Source organism: Mauremys reevesii, linkage group 4 (assembly GCF_016161935.1).
Source record: "Mauremys reevesii isolate NIE-2019 linkage group 4, ASM1616193v1, whole genome shotgun sequence".
Classification (NCBI taxonomy): Eukaryota; Metazoa; Chordata; order Testudines; family Geoemydidae; genus Mauremys; species Mauremys reevesii.
The window spans coordinates 81,908,016-81,925,148 of NC_052626.1; the positions used below are offsets into that span (position 1 = coordinate 81,908,016).

Genomic DNA, 17,133 nt, shown 5'->3' on the forward strand with positions numbered 1-17,133 from the left:
CTAATGGCACGTACACAGAAAGTAGAAACAAGAATTTACAGTTCACCTGAAGGACAGTTTGTAGAGCACATAGGCAATGGGACTCCCTAACCCCATGACCCAGCAAGGATTTTTCCAGCACAAGGGGTTGGGGTATTAGAAAGAGGGGGAAAAAAGGCCTCTAGTCACTTCTCCACTGCTACCTCGACACATGGAAGCAAGATGGTTTGGAAGACAAAGAGAAGCATCATTGAACAGTGGGAGGGGTGTCCTGGGACACTGGGAGGAGACAGTCTGTGAAATGTATTGCAGCTTATGGTGAGACAATCTGTTTTGCTTTTAGAACTACTAGTCTTGGTAAAGTTTAGGAAATAGCTTGCGTGTTTATTTTTTTATTTCTTTCATAACCATATCTGACTTGTATGCTTTTATCATTTATAATCACTTAAAATCTATTTTGTTTAGTTAATAAACTTGTTTCATTGTTTTTTTCTAAACTAACGTGCTTTTGGCTGAAGTGTCTTGAGAATCTCGACTCAGGTTAAAAAAGGCTGTTGCACATTCATTACCCTTTGATGGAATGAAGGACTTATAATGAGCTTACACTGTCCAAGGTGGGCCTTGAACTGTTTTAAGATGCATGTTTCTGGGGTGCACAGCTGGGACTGAGGCATTTGCAGCTGTTGCCTTTACATGCTAATAGTCATGTGAACAGTGCTTGGAGAGGATGTTTTTCAGTAGCAGAACAGAGTAAGCGATATTCTGAGTTGGAGAATTAAGGTGGCACAGCAGTTCAGTGGTCAGCTTGCACCCTGCGCGATGTCACAGTGATGATTTGTTGGAGGACAGTTTTCTGTGAGACATAGTGATAACCAGTTCAAGGTTGTTGGTGGCATTCGTGGTGCAACTGCAAATGGTGGAATGCCACTTCTGGGTTTGAGAAACCAGCACTGACTGGTGGGATTGCATTGCAATTCAGGTTATGTGAAAGGCCGCATTCCTGGATCTGTGTGCCAAACTCGCCCTAGCCCTCCCAATGTGAGCAAACCAGAATGAGAACTTCTCTGGCAATTGAGAAGCGAATGGCGATCTCACTGTGGAAGCTTGAAACACTGGATTGCTACCTTCCCTGACCAACCAACATTGATGTCAGTGAAGTGTACTTGGTAATCCACCAACACTTGCATAATCATAGAAAAGTAGCCCTTTCTGTTGGTGTATTCTGTGGCAAGATTGGCTAGTGCCAAAATAGGGATATGCGTACCATCTAAAATCCTCCTGCAGTTTGGAAATTCCATTGCTGTAAATCCATCAAGTCTGACCTGCATGACAGTGCCCCCCGTCCTATGGATTTTCCAACTCCAAAATGATTGCTCAATAAAATTTTAAACAAGACATGCCTATTGACACTTCAGCTTTGGAGTATCTCTACACACTACCCCCTCCAGGTGGGTATGGCTCATCAGGAGCGGAGGTGCCTTCCCCTGCATCGGGCTCAGCTGATGGAACTGGCTAGACTGCGGTGGAGTCTCAAACAGGTCCTGGCTTGCACCATAGCTGGACCCCCTGCCCATCACATGTCCCCCATCCTCCTTGCTGTTCATGGCAGGGATCTGTGTCTTGGGTTCCTTGGATGTATCCATGGTGCTCTGCAGGGTGCTGGTGGGGTCTCTGCCAAGTATGGCATACAGATCTTTGTGCAAGCGGCAGGTCTGCAGCTCTGCAGCTCTGCACTGAATCAACTGTTGGCCTCTCTGGTCTTGTGATACGCCTGCCACAGTTCCTTTGCTCTCGTATAGCACTGCTGCTGGTCCCTGTCATACCCCTTCTCCTGTATTTCCTGCACAATCTCTTCGTAGATGTCCATGTTTCTGCGACTGCACTCTAGCTGTGCCTGCACATCTTCTTCTCCCTACAGGCCCAAAAGAGCCAATGCTTCCTGTCTATTCCAGGGAGGAGTGCTTCTAGTGTGTGGAGCTGACTTGGCTGGTTGGGCAGTTGCACACAATAATGGAGAGCTGCTAGGTGTGCTGGCCAAGCTGGTCAACCAGGAAAAGACATTTCAAAGTTATGCAGAGGTTTTAAAGAGTGAAACCATACAGAGGCACAGCCAGGGAGCTCTATAGAGAGTAGGTGCTTGCAGGAAGTGCCGCCCAAGAGACCCAGAGTGATGGTAACCTGCGGCCTCTTTAACAGCAGGGGTTTCCCCAGGAAGTTGACTGAGCAACCTCACAGACTTCAGCCTGCTGCAGCACCAGACCTTGCTTGATCTCCAAACCTGTTTCCTGCCTCTTGATTCTAACCTGGTACTGCATCTGATCTCCAGTCTCGGAACCCAGCCTGACTCTGGCCCTAACTCTTGCCTTCTGATTCCAACCTGGCACTATTTTTGGTCTTAGGTCTCTGACCCTGGCTAGATTCTGATCCTAACTCTTCCTTATGGAACCTGGCACTTGCGATTGATCCAGCTCCTGCCCAGTGACTACTATCCCTGGTAGGCAGACCTCAGCCCAGCTGTGACCAATAGGCCAGACTGCTTATGCACCAGTCCATTACAGCATCGACCTCCATAGGTCAACTATGGTTCAATGTTTGGGGAAGTGGTATTACTGTGTTGCTGTAACAGGGTGCTTATGTTGCCCAGATACGTATTTGAGTGTAGACACATGCACAATTAGGTCAATACAAAGTGACTTAAATTGAACTATCTTTGTAGTGTAGACGAGACATTAGATATTATGGTGATGGGTACTGTAGAGAACCCTAAGTGTTTGTCTATTTGGGGACACTCAGGAAAGTCAATATGTGTTAACCAAAGGTACCAAGTATTAGCTTGTATTATTATTAGCTAAAGTGCATTAAACCCTTGTGTGAACACTCATTCAGAAGTAAAGTGGCCTTAGTTAAGCTAAAGCAAACTGAGGCTACTTTACTTGTCATGTGTGCCCACAAAAGAGAGATTTGCATATTCATATGGCCAGTTGAATGATTGACTGGTCACATGCACTTGAAAATACACCACTTTGCATGTAAGGATTTAGGATTTGCACACACTAGTTAGGATTGTGCAAATATTTGCATGAACCTAACTTTAAAAACTTGCCCAATTTGAGAAATTTCAACTGTAACTCCTGTAGTTTACCAATATGTGTGTGTATATATATATAATAGATATACAAATGGTTCTGAATTACTGAGGAGTTCTGGATGATTCTCTTTGGTGGGTCCTACTTAATCTCTGTTTTGAGGTGTAAATCTGTGTGTAGAGCGTGTACTGACCTGCAGCAGAGAGGTGAATTTCACCCTGGATCTTTTCCTACAGAGTACAAAGGATTCCAATATCTTCTGGCATTCTGAATGCCAGCATAGGGCTGATGTGAAGTTCAACTATGCAGAGCAACTTTACAGCCAAAATAAATGTTGTAGAATCCTGCTGTTGACTCACTGTGAATTTGTAAATAAAAGAGTTTGAACTTTGTAAGATAATGAAATCCCTGCATTCTTGCCTCCTCAGTGTGAAGTGAAGGAGTTTCCTGCACATGGACAAAAGCTGAAAGTTACCTTCATCTTTTATTTGTGTAAGTACAATAGCAGCTGAACATGAAAAAGTAGCAAGACTTTGTACTTATACAGCTCTTCTTATATTTAAAGTGTGTACCAATAATCCTCAAAATGTCTGCATGAGGTGGTTAAGTAATAGTATCCCTATTATACGGATAGGTGAAAATGAAGCAGAGTGATTAAAAAACTTGCCAAATATGATACAAACCATTGGTAGCCTTATGTATTATTTGTGGCATAGTAGTGCCTAGAAATCTAAGTTAACCATGTACTAGCACTTATTATAGGCAGAACTGTTAGAAGCACCTATAATTAAGGTTGATTAACACTTTTCATTACAAGACCCTGTTTACTTATTATGTTGCCAGACTTAACTATTCAGGCTGAAATTTTCCATGCTGTGTGTCTGCCTCATGCTGATTATTATTATTATTTTTTTTAATTTCCAGCTAAAATGCTTTAGCCATTTCTCAGAACAAGGTTAGGGAAAAATACATTGTCTTGCCAATGTTTTTTTTTTTTTTTTTTTTTAAACAACCTTACAAGCATTTCATTGAGAAGCTCTAGCACCTCCATGCTTTGGAGAAGGGACTTGAAATTTGGGAGAAGGGCAGGGAGGGGTGTTGCCCTGGTATTAGGGATGTGTTGTTTCCAGTTCCCTTGGAAATCTACCCAAATTTGGCCAAGTTATAAACCTTTGAAAAATCTCAATTTTCACATGCTCAGACTAGTTAGAATTTGGCATCTAAATTCTCTAAAGATTTCAGCTGCACTGGGCATGCTCCAGCCCAGGGAGGCTGGGGCAGAGCTGGACTTGCCCTGCAGTTGCTCCTCCTGGCAGCCAGGTCCTGGCACAGTAACTGAAAGCAGAGAAACAAAAACCCTTGCGAATTTGAAGAGGAGCTGTGTAATTCTTCCTCACCTAGTTCATGACAATATGATTAAGGTGGAGTGGGAATTTCCTAACAAGACATACACTACAAAGATAGTGTATGTCTAGTTGTGCATGTGAACCATAGTTGCATAATTGAACCATCTAAACCGTGTTATGGAACGATGCCCCAGTAACTGGTAAGTTTCTTTTCAATTCTGCATAGGTTGATTGAATCCTCCCTCCCTCCATAAATGTTTTACTGCTTTCTACATCCCATTGTGAAAACTGTTTGACATGGAGGGTTCTAATTCTGCCTAGAATAGTCAACTCTGTTACCTGAAATGATGGCAGCTCACAATTCCTCTTGGTCTATTTTAAAATCTATTAGGTTTCATCTGAACTGCAGCTGACTGTTATATGGTATAAAATATGTTAGCCTAGTGTGGCAAATATGTTCATTACTTAATTTGTTTTCATGCTGATGTTGTGTAACAGTATTCAAATCAAATATTTATGTGTAAAAGCTGTGCAGGAAATGTTGCTCTAAATGAATGTGTAAGTATTTTCTGATTGAAACATTTTAGGTTAGTTTGATGCATTTTAATTAAAAAGTAATGACATTTGTTTTTGTAGTTAATTATTTAAATATATTTACCAACATGCACATAACAATACCACACAACAAAGTTGTGGACCTATAAGAAGTGCAACATGATTATAGGCCTAATTTTGATTTCATTTATGTTTGTGTAAATCAGATGCAACTCAAATGAAGTCCAGGTAGTTGCACTGGTGTAGAACTAGTGTAAGTAAAATTGGAATCAAGATTGCTAGATCCATCTGCATTCTGGAGGTTCATGAAATACACAATTTCAGCTGCATCAGATTACATTACAGAGGACTAAATCATCGATTGTCCTGGGAACAAGACGTGGCTCAATGCTACTTCCTCTAGCAAATGACAGGAACTGTGAGTGCATTGCATCTGAAATGGGTCTCTGATGTGTGTCATTTCTGATCTCTTAGTATGCCAATCCATGGATAGAGTGCCTCACCCCATAGCATATAGGTACCCAAAAGCAAGATATATTTGTCCAGCACAATTGGCTGGATTTCCCCCCTACTTAGAACCATGGAAAGCAACAAAATTGTATGGCAATGGAGCAGAGAGTACAAAAAGAAGAAGACGGTATCTCTGTAGCATGGTCCTCTGCCCCCTGAGTGCAGTAGAGTTTTATGGTTAGGGGGTGCGTTATGTAGGGAGGAGCTAAAAAAGCTGAGTAACAGTTACTCTGCTCAGCATAGAGCAGCATGAAAATCCATGGCAAACTGCCATAGATATGAATGCTTTTCATACAAGCATTACTGTCATTACCACAATCATTAATCTCCTACAGCTCTGTGCAGTTATGCCTGTGGAACCAATGGCAGGATGGATCAGAAGCCAGAGTGCTTTCAGGGGCATGGATAATCTTGCAGTATACCTAGTGATACTTCTGCTCTGAATGTCTGTAAAAAACTCATCAGAGTTGGGGACTGTTTCCATGGATCCCCAGTTTCTTCTCCTAGGTCACAAACACCACCGCAAAAAACAGACCATGAGACAGGGACACTACTACTGAAACCTTGTGATATTATTGTAGTAAGTGTTCCCCTTCCATGGTTGCTCTTGCAGAAGGGGAAGTTCTTAGTGTGATCCTAAGCACCCCTATATTCACACTCTATGCACTATTGTAATAATCTTTGAAAAAATATACCTTGCAAGGTATCATTTGAAAATTAAACTCACTGATCATTAATATTCTTGCATGATGTATATACTCAATGGATATTAAGACTTATGTATATATGCCTGAATTATGACTAAAGTGTGTGTAAATCAGGCGTGCTAGGGAGAGTCGGTAAACACGTCTGCACTAGACAAAGGAATGTGTTTTTCCCAACCTGGGAGTTACTTCCAAAGTATGTTATAAGACAAAGAATGTATTTACATATTGCGTAAACAGATCAATCAGACTAACAAGGGGTGGAGGCAAAACTCAAATTAACAAGTGAGAGCAGCGGGGGAAGGAGACAGCGGGGGAAGGAGACAGGGGTCTCAAACACGCGGCCCATGAAGTTATTTTCTGCGGCCCGCAAGCTCCTCACAGCCCCCCCATCCCCCAGCGTTTACCTAGAGTGGCTCTGGCCTGGCATGCACCTGGGGCAGGGCAGGCTCCCTGCCTGCCCTGCCCCCGCGCTGCTCCTGGAAGCAGAAAGAACGTGGGGGAAGAGAGGCGCAGGGCTGTGTGTTGATGTTGCTTCAGGCACTGCCCCCAGCAGCTCCAATTGGCTGCGGTTCCCTGTTCCTGGCCAATGGGAGATGCTGGGGGCGGTGCCTGAAGCAACAGCAACACACACCCCTTTGCCCTTTCTCCCCCACATTCCAGCCGCTTCCCAGAGCAGCATGCTGCCCTGAGCCCCCTGCCGCACCCCTCTTGCACCCTGACCCCCTGCCCTGACCCCCTCATCCCTCCTGCACCCCACACCCCAACTCCCTGCCCTGAGCCCCTGCCACACCCCACACCCCTCCTGCACCCTCTGGGGGCAGGGAGGGGGCGGAGTTGGGGTGGGGATTTTGGGGAAGGAGTTGGAATGGGGGCAGAGAAGGGGTGGGAAGAGGCAGGGCAGGGGTGGGGCCTCATGGAAGGGGTGGAGTGGGGGACAGGGCTGAAGGTGGCGGGGGGGAGGTGTCAGTAATGCAGCCCTCGGGCCAATGTACTAGTCCTCATGTGGCCCTCGTGGTCATTTGAGTTTGAAACCCCTGGTCTACACCCAGTAAGAGAGAGAAGCTTTGTCTGGATTTTACTTTTCAAAGGATACATTGTAAAGGTTAACTGGTCTATAAAGACTGGGGGCTGAACCTCAAGAAATAATCAATTGAATCAACTGATTGTATACAATATTACTGAATTATAAAGTACATAGAATGAGGTATTTTCAGGAAGCCTGTGACATGCTGATGATTAATAGTATTGTGAATTTTATGTATTAATACTATATAGGGACTTATGGATACTCATTGATAGTAGGCTGTACAGTCTGCCCAGACAAGAGGGAATATCACAACAGCTATCTACCTGATTCCTATGTAAATTAAGCATGATGAAATCAGAAACAATGGAAGCTCTATTTACATAGAAATCATATAGGGGGATGGGAAACCCACAGAGCCCCTGCAAGCTGTGAAAGATGTCCTTTAGCCAAGGGGGGATTGGGAACTGAATATAAGTGAGAAACCATCGTGAACAAAGCCTGTATATTGCTAGATTAAGTTTTAGACCTTTAGATGTATGTTTTCACTTTTATTTGCTTGTAACCCTTTCTATTTTTATTCCTTTAATTAGACATATCTTAATCAATGGCCTATTGTTAATAAATTTGTTTTATTTTTTACTATAAAAAGTGCTGTGTTTAAAAGAAAGGATGTATTTACCCTAGTTAAGTTAATAAACTGTGATTTGGTTTTGGTCTTTAGAGGAACAAATAAACTATATTATTTCTCTGAACTGTCCAGGAGAGGGCTGAGCACTGCAGAGTGCACAATATTGGGAATATTCATGACCAGAAGTGTGTTAGGCTCACCCTGCAAGTAGTAACCAAGGCTGCTGGAAGCCAGAATAGGGCTGTAGACAGGCTGCTGCAGTCAGAGTTGCTGAACCAGGCTACCTAGCACACAGACACTCCGGGTGTGACCTGCATGCTGGTAGGCTGGTTGTGAGTGGCCCAGGTTGGGAGCTATAGCAGTCAGGCATTGTGAGACACTCAGGATTACGAAGTAGGCGGCAACATAATCCTACACTGGTCTGTATTGCACCCTAAATTACCATCACACTGAGTTAAGATTTTTTTTTCATGAAGGCATAACAGATCCCATATCTATGGGATTATAACCCACTAGAACTACATTAGGGCAAAGCAAGATAATAAAACTAGAATCTCATATATTACAGTGTTGTTCCTAAAAAGCTATCTAATTTTACCTGCAGTAATCAGAGAAAGTAGCCTCATTATCTGTAGTATTAACTATACTTATTGTAGGAAATGCCTTAAAATACTGCATAAACTGAGGTTATCTAAATGAACTTTATTATGTAGTTACCGAAGACAATTGACCACTGGAGTGGGGAGTTGTTAAGGGCCAGATTCTACCACCCTTATTCATGTTGAGTCACACCTTATTTTGCAGGTAGTCCCACTGAAATCAATTGCACTAGTAGCAATTCACTGTTTAGCTTTTCATTTTTTTGTTTTTTTTTTATTGTAAATCTTCTGAAAAAGTAAAAGTAAAAGGCTGCTTCACTGAAAGGATTGATCAATTTACAGTAGAAGAAAAGTTGCTTTAAAGAAATAGCGGCAAAGAGTTCTGTGGCACCTTATAGACTAACAAACATATTGACATGCATCCGACGAAGTGGGTATTCACCCACAAAAGCTCATGCTCCAATACATTTGTTAGACTTTGCTGCTTTTACAGATCCAGACTAACACAGTTAAACCTCTGATACTTTAAAGAAATAATTTGTCACTAAGGCAGAAAGTCTCTTCTCAGTGTAAAGATATATAGCCTGTTTCTGCTTTCACGCTGATTTTACAGTATCCCCCGCTGAGGTCAGTGTAGTTATTTTGGATTCACATTGGTGCAACTGAGAGCAGGGCCAGGTTCAAAATCAGAAGCAGCCCTGGTTCCAGTGGGCAGGAATGCTGGAACAATTTTTATGGTAGAGATGCTGAGAGCCATTGAAATCCTATATATGATGGAAACCACTTCAAACGAGAGGGTGTGTGGCAGCACCCCTAGCACCTCTAGTTCCAGCACCTATGCAAATGAGCTGAAATCTTGGCTTATGTATCACAAGTTGTCAAGGTTCCTCCCCCACTCTGAACTTTAGGGTACAGATGTGGGGACCTGCATAAACACTTCTAAGCTTAACTACCAGCTTAGATCTGGTTTCACTGCCACCATCCAGATTCCTGTGTCTGGAACACCCCCTTTCCTCCCAAAACCTTCCCCTCCCTGGGTAGCCTTGAGAGACTTTTTCACCAAGTTCCTGGTGAACACCGATCCAACCCCTTGGATCTTAACACAAGGAGAATTTAACCATCCCCCATCCTTTCCCCCACCAATTCCTGGTGAGTCCAGATCCAATCCCCTTGGATCTTAAAACAAGGAAAAATCAATCAGGTTCTTAAAGAAAGCTTTTAATTAAAGAAAGAAAGAAAGGTAAAAATGATCTCTGTAAAATCAGGATGTAAAATACTTTACAGGGTAATCAGATTCATATAGCCCAGAGGAACCCCCTCTAGCCTTAGGTTCAAAGTTACAGCAAACAGAGGTAAAATCCTCTTAGCAAAAAGGAACATTTACAAATTGAGAAAACAAAAATAAGACTAACACGCCTTGCCTGACTGTTACTTACAAGTTTGAAATATGGGAGACTGGTTCAGAAAGATTTGGAGAGCCTGGATTGATGTCTGGTCCCTCTTAGTCCCAAGAGCGAACAACCCCCAAAACAAAGAGCACAAACAAAAGACTTCCCCCCCCCCCCAAGATTTGAAAGTATCTTGTCCCCTTATTGGTCCTTTGGGTCAGGTTTCAGCCAGGTTTCCTGAGCTTCTTAACCTTTTACAGGTAAAAGGATTTTATAGTATTGTACACAGGAGGGCTGTTCCCTTCCCTTTATAGTTATGACACAAGTACAGCTCACAAGAATTTAGCATGGTCAGTTCTGAGTTTGCTAGCTCTGATTCAGCCTAGAACCAAAACCTCAATCTAATCTCAATCCATTTCTGAATACAAATTCCTCGGCCCACCTGTTGTTACTTTGTAACACATGCAAGAATGTACTCCATGCTGTACCAGACACAAAATGAAGATAGGGCCTGCTCTTAAGAGTTTGTGCGTAATATTTAAATGTTAGGACTTGGTGTGATTTTTGAGATGAGTGGTGTGATATATAGTTATCTAAGTGCTTTACAGTATAACATGCCATTTGCTCTCTTGTGCTGTGAATCATCCTGTTTTATAAACAGATCTTAGAAAGTAGGAGTGGCCTTTTGACTGCTGATTTTTTTTTCTCTTGTGTCATTCTTTGTGCCTCTCTGTACCTTTTAAAGCTGAAATGAAGGAGATTTAGATTCTGATGAAATCGATGTAGCTGCTCTCCATGTCTGCACTAACTGGTAAGTTTGTCGATCAGCTGCTATTTCAGATAAATCATTGGTGTTTATTCATGTCTGTGGTTTTCTTTCCTCTATTATACACTAAGATTCTCAGCATAGATTTCAAGGCATGCAGCAGCAGCAGAGTTAATAAAACTGGCTTGGAAGTATCCCTTTGACAAAAACAAAACCCTAGTGGAAATGTACTCTTTGTTTCCATCTGCTTAAATTTTGTGTGGATAACAAAACTGGTGCTACAGCAGAACAGCATTATCAGGGCATTTTCTGTAAAAGTCCCATCCTATAGGACTCGGTTCCTCTGACTGTCAAAATTAAATCTAATCTAAGAACAAAAAAAGACAATGATTTAGATTCGATTTAATTTTGACAGTCAGAGGAACCGAGTCCTATAGGATGGGACTTTTACAGAGAATGCCCTGATAATGCTGCTCTCGTGTTGCTGGAGCCTGTGCCAGTTAATGACAATTGGGAACACAGGGTTGTGATAAAGGCTCCACTGCACTGGAGAACATCTGCCATGTTCTCAAACACAGTTTAGCATTAGACAGATGCTGGAGAAGGGCATAGTATGAGGTGTAATGTGACACTAAATGATTTAAAATTTGGAGGAAAAGGTTGGCGACATGCAGAAAGAGGAGAAACAGAGCACGGAGTACCTCAAAAGTCTGCTAAATGGGAAATTCTGATTAGCTAGTCTTTTAATTAGTAAGAACTAATGGGTACAGGTAAATTTTTCAAAATGCAGTGTCTAAAATATGGTACTGACAATAATTAAAAATCTTTAAAAGAAACCCCATTTATACCTACCATAAGATGACGTCAGTTCTTTTCTTTTCTTTTCATAGTTTTAAACTGCAGGGTTAAGGACTTTTATAATTCTTATGTTATGTCTACACTACAAAATTAGGTCTAATTTATAGAAGTCGATTTTTTAGAAATCGATTTTATACAGTCGATTGTGTGTGTCCCCACTTAAGACCATTAACTTGGCGGAGTGCCTCCACAGTACCGAGGCTAGCGTCGACTTCCAGAGCATTGCACTGCGGGTAGCTATCCCATAGTTCCCGCGGTCTCCGCCGCCCATTGGAATTCTGGGTTGAGCTCCCAATGCCTGATGGGGCAAACACATTGTCGCGGGTGGTTCTGGGTAAATGTCGTCAGCGCCCCCCACCTCGTGAAAGCAACGGCAATAAATCGTTTCTTGCCTTTTTTCCTGGGTTACCCGTGCAGATGCCATAGCACGGCAAGCATGGAGCCCGTTCAGCTCACTCCAGCAGTTATGAGCATTGTAAACACCTCGTGCATTATCGTGCAGTTTATGCAGAACCAGAAGCTGAAAACCAGGTGAAGAGGTGAAGGCAGCACGGTGATGAGAGTGATGAGGACATGGACACAGACTTCTCTCAAAGTGCAGGCCCTGGCAATGTGGATATCATGGTGTTAATGGGCAGGTTCATGCCGTGGAATGCCGATTCTGGGCCCGGGAAACAAGCACAGACTGGTGGGACCACATAGTGTTGCAGGTCTGGGATGATTCCCACTGGCTTCGAAACTTTCGCATGCGTAAGGGCACTTTCATGGAACTTTGTGACTTGCTTTCCCCTGCCCTGAAGCACCAGAATACCAAGATGAGAGCAGCCCTCACAATTCACAAGTGAGTGGTGATAGCCCTGTGGAAGCTTGCAACGCCAGACAGCTACCGGTCAGTCGGGAATCAATTTGGAGTGGGCAAAACTACTGTGGGGGCTGCTGTGATCCAAGTAGCCAAGGCAATCAAAGAGCTGCTGATATCAAGGATAGTGACTCTGGGAAATGTGCAGGCCATAGTGGATGGCTTTGCTGCAATGGGATTCCCTAACTGTGATGGGGCGATAGATAGAACTCATATCCCTATCTTGGCATCAGAGCACTAAGCTAGTGAGTACATAAACCGAAAGAGGTACTTTTCAATGGTGCTGCAAGCACTGGTGGATCACAAGAGACGTTTCACCAACATCAATGTGGGATGGCCAGGAAAGGTACATGATGCTTGCGTCTTCAGGAACTCTGGTCTGTTTCAAAAGCTGCAGGAAGGGACTTTCTTCCCAGACCAGAAAATAACTCTTGGGGATGTTGAAATGCCTATAGTTATCCTAGGGGACCCAGCCTACCCCTTAATGCCATGGCTCATGAAGCCATACACAGGCAGCCTGGACAGTAGTCAGGAGCTGTTCAACTATAGGCTGAGCAAGTGCAGAATGGTGGTAGAATGTGCATTTGGACATTTAAAAGTGCGCTGGCACAGTTTACTGACTTGGATAGACCTCAGTGAAACCAATATTCCCATTGTTATTACTGCTTGCTGTGTGCTCCACAATATCTGTGAAAGTAAGGGGGAGATGTTTATGGCGGGGTGGGAGGTTGAGGCAAATCTCCTGGCTGCTGATTACATGCAGCCAGACACCAGGGCGGTTAGCAGAGTACAGGAGGGCATGGTGCGCATCAGAGAAGCTTTGAAAACCAGTTTCATGACTCGCCAGGCTACGGTGTGAAAATTCTGTTTGTTTCTCCTTGATGAACCCCCCCTTGGTTTACTCTACTGCCCTGTAAGCTAGCCAGCCTCCCTCCCCCCTTCGATCACTGCTTGCAGAGACAATAAAGTCATTGTTGCTTCACATTCATGCATTCTTTATTAATTCATCACACAAATAGGGGGTAACTGCCAAGGTAACCCAGGAGGGGTGGGGGAAGAGGGAAGCACCGGGTAGGGTGGTGGAGGAGGGAAGGACAAGGCCACACTACACTTTAAAACGTATTGAAGGCCAGCTTTCTGTTGCTTGGGCAGTCCTCTGGGGTGGAGTGGTTGGGTGTCTGGAGCCCCCCCCCCCGACCGCATTCTTGGGCGAAGAGGCTGTGGACCTTGGGGAGGAGGGCAGTTGGTTACACAGGGGCTGTAGCGGGGTATGTGTTCAAGCTGCCTTTCCTGCACCTCAACCATACGCCGGAGCATATCAGTTTGTTCCTCCAGTAGCCTCAGCATTGCCTCTTGCCTTCTATCACCAAGCTGACGCCACCTATCATCTTCAGCCCACCACCTGTCCTTGCATTCATACTGTGCTTTCCTGGACTCTGACATTGTCTGCCTCCACGCATTCTGCTGGGCTCTGTCAGTGTGGGAGGACTGCATGAGCTCAGAGAACATTTCATCGCGAGTGCATTTTTTTCACCTTCTAATTTTCGCTAGCCTCTGGGAAGGAGAAGATAGTGTGAGCGTTGAAACATTTGCAGCTGGTGGAGGAAAAAAAAGGGAGATTGGTAGTTAAAAAGACACATTTTAGAGAACAATGGGTAGACTCTATCACGGTAAACCTTGCTGTTAACATTACATAGCACATGTGCTTTCGGTACAAGGTCGCATTTTGCCTCTTATTGAGGGTATGCCAGTTTGGTGTGAGAAATCTTTCCCTCAGGGCCGGGCAACAGAATTTGGCATGCAGGCAGCCATGGTAAGGCAGTCTTTTGGCTTCTTTAACCTTCATACATATGGGAATGGTTTCAAACCGCAGTGCCCTTATTTCCCATACCAAGCAGCCGTTGGGTTGGCCATTTAAAATGGGTTGGCCATTTAAAAGGAGGAGGGGCTGCAGTTTTCGGGTTAACATGGAGCACCATCCCAACTAAGCCCCCCCACCCAATTCTCTGGGATGATCGCTTCAGCCCTCCCCCCACCGCGTGGCTAACAGCGGGGAACATTTCTGTTCAGCTAGAGGCAAACAGCCCAGCAGGAACGGGCACGTCTGAATGTCCCCTTAATAAAATCACCCTATTTCAACCAGGTGTCCAGGAATTATATCATTCTCCTGAGGATAACACAGAGAGATAAAGAATGGATGCTGTTTGAATGCCAGCAAACACCAGGACCATATGCTGCCATGCTTTGTTATGCAATGATTCCAGACTACGTGCTACTGGCTTGGCGTGGTAAAGTGTCCTACCATGGAGGACGGAATAAGGCTGCCCTCCCCAGAAACCTTTTGCAAAGGCTTTGGGAGTACATCCAGGAAAGCTTTATGGAGATGTCCCTGGAGGATTTCTGCTCCATCCCCAGACACGTTAACAGACTTTTCCAGTAGCTGTACTGGCTGCGAATGCCAGGGCAAACTAATCATTAAACATGCTTGCTTTTAAACCATGTATAATATTTACAAAGGTACACTCACCAGAGGTCCCTTCTCCGCCTGGCGGGCCCGGGAGGCAGCCTTGGGTGGGTTTGGGGGGTACTGACTCCAGGTCCAGGGTGAGAAGCAGTTCCTGGCTGTTGGGGAAAACGGTTTCTCTGCTTCTTTGCTGTGAGCTATCTTCAACCTCCTCCTCGTCATCTTCCTCGTCCCCAAAACCTGCATCCCCATTGTGTGCTACTCCATTGATGGAGTCAAAGCACAGGGGTGGGGTAGTGGTGGCTGCACCCCCTAGCATGGCATGCAGCTCATCATAGAAGCGGCATGTCTGGGGCTCAGACCTGGAGCGGCTGTTTGCCTCTCTGTTTTTTTGGTAGGCTTGCCTCAGCTCCTTACGTTTCATGCAGCACTGCTGCAGGTCCCTGTTACAGCCTCTGTCCTTCATGCCCTTTGAGATTTTTTTCAAAGGTTTGGGCATTTTGTCTTTTGGAACAGAGTTCTGATAGCACGGATTCGTCTCCCCATACAGCGATCAGATCCCGTACCTCCCGTTCGGTCCATGCTGGAGCTCTTTTGAGATTCTGGGACTCTATCATGGTCACCTCTGCTGATGAGATCTGCGCTCACCTGCAGATCGCCACACTGGCCAAACAGGAAATGAGATTGAAAAGTTTGTGGGCCTTTTCCTGTGTACCTGGCCAGTGCATCTGAATTGAGACCTCTGTCCAGAGCGGTCACACTGGAGCACTCTGGGATAGCTGCCGGAGGCCAATACCATTGAATTGCGACACACTACCCCAAATTTGACCGGCAAGGTCAATTTCAGTGCTAATCCCCTCGTCAGGGGACGAGTACTGAAATCGATTTTAACAGCCCTTTAAGTCGAAAATAACATCTTCAGTGTGTGGATGGGTGCAAGGTTAAATCTATCTAATGCTGATAAATTCAACCTAAACTCATAGTGTAGACCAGGGCTTAGATAATTACGTCAACATTTAACTCTTAAAATTTTTAATTGTGTGGACTACTCACATTAGGACAAATTCTGCCTTAATTTCACAGCATGTAGGCCCTGCTTCTGCTCCTATTGAAGACAATGGTAAAATTGTGCACTTTGACAATCCGGGCCCCAGATACGATGGTGATGAGTGCTTCAGAAAAGCTGACAGACAAGTTAAAGCATGCAACTTCATTTCATTATATATTTGAGAGCAGAATTTGGTCTGCTGGACTCTAATGCTAATTTCTCTGTGTTTCTAAATCAACTTTTTATGTATGGTATCTATGAGGTGCCATCTACCACAACAGATCCCTCTTTCAATATTCTTTGTTCTAGCTCTCTCCCGTCTTATTTTCTTGAAGGTGGATGTAATATATTTCTTGTTTGCATTGTGCTACTCACAGCTCTTCCTAGAGGATCATTTGAAAGAGCGGATATATTGCTATAGCCCTGTTTCTGTTCCACTGTAGGCTGACAACTGGTAGAATTTAGAATTATTCATTGAAAATTTTTCTTGTAGTAATCATTACTCATTTATAGGTGTATTGGCTGATTGCTTTGGTACCTACACACTGCAGTTTTGGTGCGTATAAATACACAATATCACTGCAAATTAGTAGAGGTGGTAATAATGCAAAAACACTTTTGCAAATTTGTTTACATTTTAAAATTAATTCTCTTTCACAAATTTCGTGCCTTTCTCATATTTATTTCTGTGAATATGTGAATCATTTATTTTGGCTGGCAAAAATGTTCATGGAAAGTTAATTTCTAAGTTGTGAATACAGGCCCTAGGAAAGATGTCTTAGTGTGATGGTGATGTTGCCACTAATATGTGATATGTTTTATGTGCACAATTTATCACAAGAGTAAATTAATTTACTGTATCACATAGATACTACGTCCACCTATATGGTGTGTATATATATCTTCCAATATGCAATGGATTTGAGAACATCATGATGGGTGAGCAAAAATAATCAGCCTAATTCCAAACATAAGGAAAAAAATAGCAATATTTCATTATGAATTCACAGACAAAGTGAAATATTACTTTCAGATCACTTTTAGTTAAGGCATCTTGAGGTTATGGCTTCATGTGTTATTTTACAGCCTCTGGCTCTGACGTAGATTCTGTGTTTATTTCCCCACAGCTCTTACTGTGGAAAAAATATACCCAGTGTAAAATAAGGGTATTTGATCTATAATGAATCATAGGTATGTGTAAAACTTCTACGAGTGAACGAAATACATTTTTAGATAATAAAAATCATTCTTAATGCCACAAATGTGCCTTTACATAGTCATATTGCAGTTCTTTTTTACTTTCCATTAGTGGA

General features: G+C 43.5%; 1 protein-coding gene across 3 annotated transcripts in view; it reads left to right on the forward strand.

Annotated features, from left to right (window-relative positions):
• The window catches only part of SHANK2 (SH3 and multiple ankyrin repeat domains 2), a 675,150-nt gene that overhangs the window by 63,588 nt on the left and 594,429 nt on the right, over nt 1-17,133 (forward strand). For 2 of the 3 annotated variants that reach the window (XM_039536948.1, XM_039536949.1), the window contains exons 2-3: nt 3,494-3,557; nt 10,571-10,636. The gene's annotated coding sequence lies outside the window, so the exon portion shown is untranslated. The remainder of the gene's footprint in view (nt 1-3,493; nt 3,558-10,570; nt 10,637-17,133) is intronic. The other variant, XM_039536950.1, reaches the window with a different exon arrangement.